A 7,289-nucleotide genomic window follows, 5' to 3' on the forward strand; every position below is an offset into this window, starting at 1 on the left:
CATCAAGGAGGTTTTCTCCTGGATATCCCCAGCTGCCATTCTTTGCCGCTCTGTTTTGTGCAGTCCTCCTGTTGCCTTCCCTGCCCCACATTCTTCCCTCAGAGCAGGTGGGTAGGTAAGGCTGAGCTGGGCTGTATCTTCCCTGCAGAACAGCTGATCAGAGGGTCCCAGGCAGGAGGTGCTGAGCCCCAAAGGAATTGCAGGCAACCCATGATCTCTCCATGGATACCTTGGAGAGACTAGTCACTAGGATGAACTGCTCATCTGGGGAGATGCGCCCCAGCCGGTGTCTCGGGGCAGAGAAAATCCCCATATTCCTCTCGCTGCCTCCATGGCTGCTTACAACTTTTGCACTTAAACTTAGCGTGCTGCACAATGGGGGAGACGGGGTCCTCTCTTCCTCCTCCTGGAGACCATAACGACGCAGAGCATTGGCTGCAGCCGGGCAGGCCAGCCAATGTCCAGGTGTGGAGAAAGTTCGCACATGTCCCAACAAGGACTGGAAAAAAAGGCACTCTTCGCTTCCACTCTGGAATACGGAGTGAGTCTCCATCTGCCACCGTCGCCCTTCTCTTCTCAGGACAGGTGAGGAGTGAGTGAGGGGCAGCCAGCCAACAGGGAACCAAAGCAGGGGGACGAAAGAGCTTCATTTATCTGGGAACCAGAAATGACTTGATTTAAATCATATGGTAAAAGGCACCCAAAGAAGAAAGAACAAGATCAGCGAAAAAACCCCAAAGAAACCCAACCCTCGCCCCTTTTTTGGAAATGGTTCAAGGGGGAACGTGCGTGCGCGCACACACGCACACACACACACACACACACACACACACGAGGGAAAAAGAGAAGGATGAGAGAGATGAGAGACAGGGCTGCCTGCTGTTTCCTGCTGCAGTCGGGAAGAGAGAGAGATTCAGCTCCGTCTGCTCCCCTCGAGGCAACCTCGTGGCGCTGTGCTCTAACAGCCTGACAGTCACTCCTTTTGCAATGCATGGTTTATTTTGGTATCTTTCCAGAGACAGAAAGAATGTGGCCGAATTTCCTTAGTTATTATCTGGGGGTGGGGATGAGGAATGGGGGAGAGAGAGGGAGGAAGAGAAAGGAAGGAAGGAAGAGGAAGGAATTTTTGGATTTCACCACTGGTTTCTATGGATGAATGGGGGGGAGGGGAATGCACGACACTCTGGGATGGAGAGTGGGGCAAGAGAATGCTCCAATGGTCGCTTGGGTGGCGGAGGGAAACTCAAAGCGTTGGGGGCTTCAGAAGAGGCAAAATGTGCTTTAAAATGTACAGCTCCTGGTTCTAATAGCGAGTGACGTCAAATTGGCCACACCCACCCGGTCACATGACCACCAAGCCACGTCCACAGAACCAGTAGCAAACATTTCACCCCTGTTCAAGTGGCCCTTTGAGTGTTTAAGGTTGCAGAACCCTGTCCCATACGATTTCAAAAAATGGCTGTCCAGTCCAGTCTCTTCTTGAAAGCCTCCATTGATGGAGCACCCTGAGCTACTGAAGGGAAGCCATTCCACTGATTAATTGTTCCCACTATCAGGAAACTTTACCTTAGCTTTAGGTTGCTTTCCTCCTCAATTAGTTCCCATCCATTGTTTCTTGTCTCAACTTCTGCTGCTTTGGAAAATAGGTTGAACCCCCTTTTTCTTTGTGGTAGCTCCTCAAATATTGGAACACTGCTATCATCTCACTACCGTCCCACCTAGGCCACGTCCACTCCGCCCCCACGAGATCAAACACAACCCTGGTGCGGCCATCAATGAAATCGAGTTTGACACTCCTGCCTTATACCGTTCCAGACAATTGGCTGCCCAATCTTCTCTTAAAAACCTCCACTGATGGAGCACCCACAACTTCTAGAGCAGGGATGTCAGACCTGCCGGCCAGATGTAACCACCCCGTGGCAATTGTTTAAGGTTTCCCCTACAAACAAGACCTTTATCAACTTTTTTTTAATTTTATTAAAGAATTTTACCAAAAAAAATTTTTTTTTTACAAATATTTCCCCATCTCCCCCATCCCTTCCTTACCCTCCCCCCACCCACCCCAAACTTCCCGGAACAAAATACAGGGTATAACAATTAACAATCATATACTAAACTAAGCTATCTATCCATGAGCTCCTATCCCCCCCTTCACACTTTAACTCCCCTTTTACTTAACTAAATATGAATACTCTTAATTTTTCTATTCATTCATAAGCTATTTGATATTTTTTAGTCCGATATTTGTTTTGAATATAATCAATCCATCTTCTCCATTCCGATATATATCTTTCTTGTGAATAATCTTCCAAATATGCTGAAATTTTTGCCATTTCTGCTAAATTTGCTACTTTTAATGTCCATTCTTCAATACTAGGCAGTTCTTCCTTCTTCCAATATTGTGCCACCAAAAGTCTACCTGCAGTTATTAAATTTAAAATCAATTTAGTCTCTATAACCGTACAATCTGTAATTATACCCAACAAAAACAACTGTGGAGTAAACCTTAACTTCTTTTTAAGGATATTTTGGATAATCCACCATATTTTAATCCAAAATGCTTTAACTTTTTTACAAGTCACCATATATGATAATCGGTGGCATCATCACAATCGCATCACCAACACTTAGATTGCAAATTCGGATACATACAAGGTAACTTTTTAGGATCTAAATGCCATCTGTAAAATATTTTATAAAAATCTTCTCTTAAATTTTGCGCTTGGGTAAATTTCACATTGCTAACTCATATTATCAACTTTTATGATGCAGCACCTGCCTAATCTTCTGAATAGGGGAAAGCATCACTCTTCAAGCTTCTCTCAGTTGCAAATATAGTTTAGGGAGTTATCCTGCACCCCCAAGAGAAAGAGCTGGATGGAATAGTCTTCACGGATCCTCAAGGGAGGTGCACTTTGTCTCTGCCTGATGGCACATTGTGTTCTCTCCACGGATGCTTTCCTTAGTTCAGTTCCTGCAAAAGAATCTCCTGGCTGAGTTGGAGTGACAATGAGGGCATCCCTACCAGACCCCAAAGGACAGAAGGGCTTGACTCAAGAGCCTTCCATTCAACAGCTTCACTCTTACAGCTTCAATCATTTGCCAAGGCAGCTTTCCAAGACTTATCCTGCACCCCCTGAGATGTAAAATTGGCTGGAACAATCTTCACCAGCCCCCAAGGGAGGTGCACTTTCAGGTTGCATATTATAGTCATTCCCCTCCTTGGACACTTTCCTTTGGTTTATTTATTTATTAAATTTATTTATTTATTAAATTTATATCCCGCCCTTCTCCCCGAAGGGACTCAGGGCGGTGAACAGGTTTAGTTGGAGCAAGAGGGAAAATGACTCTGTCCTCTTGGGAGACCTGAAAGAGAAGGTAAAGCATAGACTGTGATGGACGAAAGCTATTCCTGTGCTCGGTGGGAGTCCAATAAGACTTGATGGCTGACTCTTGCAAAGGCTTCAGGGTAGAGATCGGACGACGGTGATTTTCAACTTTATGACACTAGATGGCGCTGTAGAAAGAAGCAACACTCGCGCCTCGATAGCCGAGAATAAGAGAATAGTAGCGGCATTGCTAGTATTGATGTGACACCGGCGGGATAGAGGCCGAACTGGAACGAATTGGAATTGTAGAGTATTAGATTGCTAGAGAGGAAGAGGAGGAGAGAGGAAGTTCCTCTTCCGGGTCACCCACGGGAGGAGGATGGAGGCGACGGCGGAGCCTCTTGTGCTGCTCGGAGGGCGGAAGCGGCTCCTGGGAGGTGAGTGGAGGGAAGGTCGGAGGAGAAGCCTTTTGGGTTCCTGCAGGGCCTGGAAGCAGCGAAGGGACAGGAATGAAACATGAGGGCTGCTCCTGCTGCAGATTCTTTCTCTCCCCCAAATGTTTTTATTATCCTTTTACTGCAGCATTTAAAGTTGCTGCCTGTGATTTTCTACTGAGAGATTTTAAGAAATCTTTATATATATATATATATATATATATATTATGTATATAAATATATTATATATATTATGTATATATATATATGAAATATAAAACCTTGTGGTTTTATTGACATGTCGTTTTCCTGGCAAGCGAGGAGTTTCATGGGCAAAAGGGATTTTGTCACCATTTCATCTCTCAATGTCCCCACCTTTTAAAAAACAGATTAAAACATTTGAGCGAATTCCCTCCTGAGTCCTTTTGCAGACTGAAATACACATAATTTTTTACATGAATAAATTCTTAGGAGTTTATTTCTGTGTCAATAGGAACCCACGTTCAGTGCATTCGGACAGCATTCAGACCCCTTTCACTTCTGTCACCTTTGTTATTTTGCACCTGTTGAAATTCATTTTTTCTCATTTCTCATCTACATCAATAATGACAAAGTGAAAACAGAATTTTAGAAGTGGCAGCGATTACAGCCTCAAATCTTTTTGGGTATGAGGCTATAATGCACACCTGGATTGGGGTTTTTCTGCCATTCTTCCTTGCAAGTCCTCTCAAGCTCAGTCAGGTTGGATGGCAACCATTGATGGAGAGCCATTTTTAGGTGCCTAAAAATATTAAATAGGGTTCAAGTCAGAACTGTGGCTGGGCCCCTCTAGGACATTCAGAGTTGTCCCTAAGCCACTCCTATGTGGTCTTGGCTGTGTCCCTTGTCATGTTGAGAAGTGAACCTTCGGCTCAGTGTGAGGTCCTGAGCGCTGTGGAACAGGTTTTCATTGAGGATATCCCTGTACTTTGCTCCATTCAGCTTTGCTCCACTCAACTCTGCCCCATCTCCACACAGGATCTCTGAAGCTCAGTCAGAGTAACCATCGGATTCTTGGTCCCCTCTCTTACTAAGGCCCTTCTACCCCAATTGCTCAGTTTGACCGGACGACCAGCTCTTGGAAGAGTCCTGGTTGTGCCAAACTTTCTTCTCCATTTGAGAATTATGGAGGCCACGGTGCCGTTAGGAACCTTTGGTGCAGCAGAAATTTTATGGTAGCCTTCCCCAGATCTGTGCCTTGCAATAATCCTGTCTCTGAACTCTGCAGGCAGTTCCTTTGGCCCCATGGCTATTGTTCTGCTACAGTATGCATTGTCAGCTGAGAGGCCTTCTATGGAGAGTGTGTGCCTTTCCAAATCATGTCCAATCAGTTTAATTTACCACAGGTAGACTCCAATCAAGGTATAGAAACATGTCAGCACAATCAAGGGAAATGGGAGGTACCTGAGCTAAATTTCAAGTGCTGTTGCAAAGGATCTGAATACTTATGCCAATGTGATATTTCAGTTTTTTTCCTTTTACTAAATTTACAGACATTTTTACTTTGTCATTATGGGGTACTATGTAGATTAAGGAGGGGAAAAATGAAGTTCAACAGCTGTAGAATCAAGCTGCAGCATAACAAAATTGACAAAAGTAAAGGGGGTTTGAATACTTTCTGAATGCACTATATTTTGAAAGATAAGAACATTTCAGGTTAAGTGACAGGCCTGGGATGTCTTGGCCAAAATGCCTGCAGAGCATTTTGGGGAAGAGAGACTGGTGTGCACAAGAGGCAGGTTGGTTGAGCTCCAAAGAGGCTTCTGTTGTTGGAATAAAATGCCCTGTGGAGAGTTTATCTTTATATTCTGTTCACCCAGTCTGGCTTCCTCTAGTTATTCCATTACCATCTTCCCTTTCCAATTTTCAGTTTTTCTCCAAATTCTGTCTGTTTAAGGCACATAATTTCTCTGTGTCTTTCCACCTTCGCTTTCATGGCATTCCCTTTCTGTAAAGCCAACAAGCATGATATGTAAATTGCATTGTCATATCCGGTTGGCGGGCCCGCGGGGGAGGGACTTCTCTGTGGCAACCCCAGCTCTCTGGAACCAGTTACCTCCTGAGGTCCAGACCATCCCCACCCTATTGGCCTTCCGAAAAGCGGTGAAGACCTGGCTTTTCTGGCAGGCCTGGGGCGGTTGATCTCGCTTTGCGATCTGGCGAGATCTGGCCATAAATGGTGTGAATGCGTTTTAAGGTTTTTAATTGTTTTTTAATTTTTAAATGTTTTTAGAATGTTTTTTTTAAATGTATTGTGAGCCGCCCTGAGTCTTCGGACATGGGCGGCATATAAATTTTAAAAATAAAATAAATAAAATAAATAAATATGTCATCATGCTTAAAGATTGGGCTCCTTACTGACACAGATGCCAGTCCCAAATTGCAGTCAGTAAGTGAACACTACTTGAATTAGGATATCACCAGAATGGTTGTGAAAGTGCAGGAAAAGGAGTTGCAGCAATTGCAATTCAGATTTACAATGGTGGCAGTATCTCAGAATCAAGGTCCTCATTTGTGACCTTCCCAGCTAATTTTTGACAAGCAAAATCAGTGAAGATGTCAGCAGGATGTTGGAAGTCACAGTCATGTAAAATTGCCTTTAATAACCCACACCGATTAGCATAATAAATTCAGAGGAACAGAAGAAAGTTGGCATTTTGATATGATATCATGTTTAATGATTGGACTACTTACTGACACAGATGCCAGTCCGAATTGCAGTCAGTAAGCGGGCAAAATTAGAATATCAAATCCTGTAGAGGGTTTAGGTATCATTTCATCAGGTAAAAACCCACACCTCTAAAGTTAGTTCAGAAGGTTCAACTGTAACCATTTTGGGATAATTTTCAGGCTAAAAACACATAGATTTTCCACATACATAGTTATAGGTGTGTGTGTTTGTATTTCTCTCTGTGTGCATATATTTACAACTGTACAATCTATCCCCAGCATTTCCAGATATATTTAATGATAAGCCTTTGCACTGCTAAGAATTTGTGAATCACTAAAGTGAAAAAGGTAATTTCATGACTGAATGGATATTTGAACTTGGACACAAATGTGTCAAATAAATCATAACTAATGTAAAAGATTATTCTTTATTGTGGCATGTTTGCTTATTGTAATGTATACTTTTTTCTTTTTTCACATCTTTTCAGTCACAACTCCACCCTGGTAATACACCAGAAGACTCATATGGGAGAGACACCCTTTGCATGTCCTGACTGTGGCAAATGTTTCAGTAGGAATTCCCACCTGGTGACACACAAGAGGACTCATACCCTGGAGAAACCATATGAAGGTCCAGAGTGTGGGAAAAGTTTCAGATGTAATTCCAAACTGATATCACATCAGACGATTTACATGGGAGAGAAACCGTATGAGTGTCGAGAGAGTGAGAAATTTTTCAGTCATAATTCCACCCGGGTGACACACCAGAGAGAAACCGTATGATTGCTCACAATGGGGGAAATGTTTCCGTAATAAT

At 43.4% G+C, this 7,289-nt stretch overlaps 1 long non-coding RNA gene across 1 annotated transcript; it reads left to right on the forward strand.

Annotated features, from left to right (window-relative positions):
- The first annotated feature begins 3,660 nt into the window (after positions 1–3,660).
- On the forward strand, positions 3,661–7,255 carry LOC132710044 (uncharacterized). The gene is made up of 2 exons (XR_015731771.1): positions 3,661–3,766; positions 6,961–7,255. It is a non-coding gene; the product is annotated as an uncharacterized LOC132710044 (long non-coding RNA).
- Positions 7,256–7,289: the final 34 nt, after the last annotated feature.

Source organism: Pantherophis guttatus, chromosome 2, assembly GCF_059756535.1.
Source record: "Pantherophis guttatus breed Tessera chromosome 2, ASM5975653v1, whole genome shotgun sequence".
In the NCBI taxonomy this organism is placed as follows: domain Eukaryota; kingdom Metazoa; phylum Chordata; class Lepidosauria; order Squamata; family Colubridae; genus Pantherophis; species Pantherophis guttatus.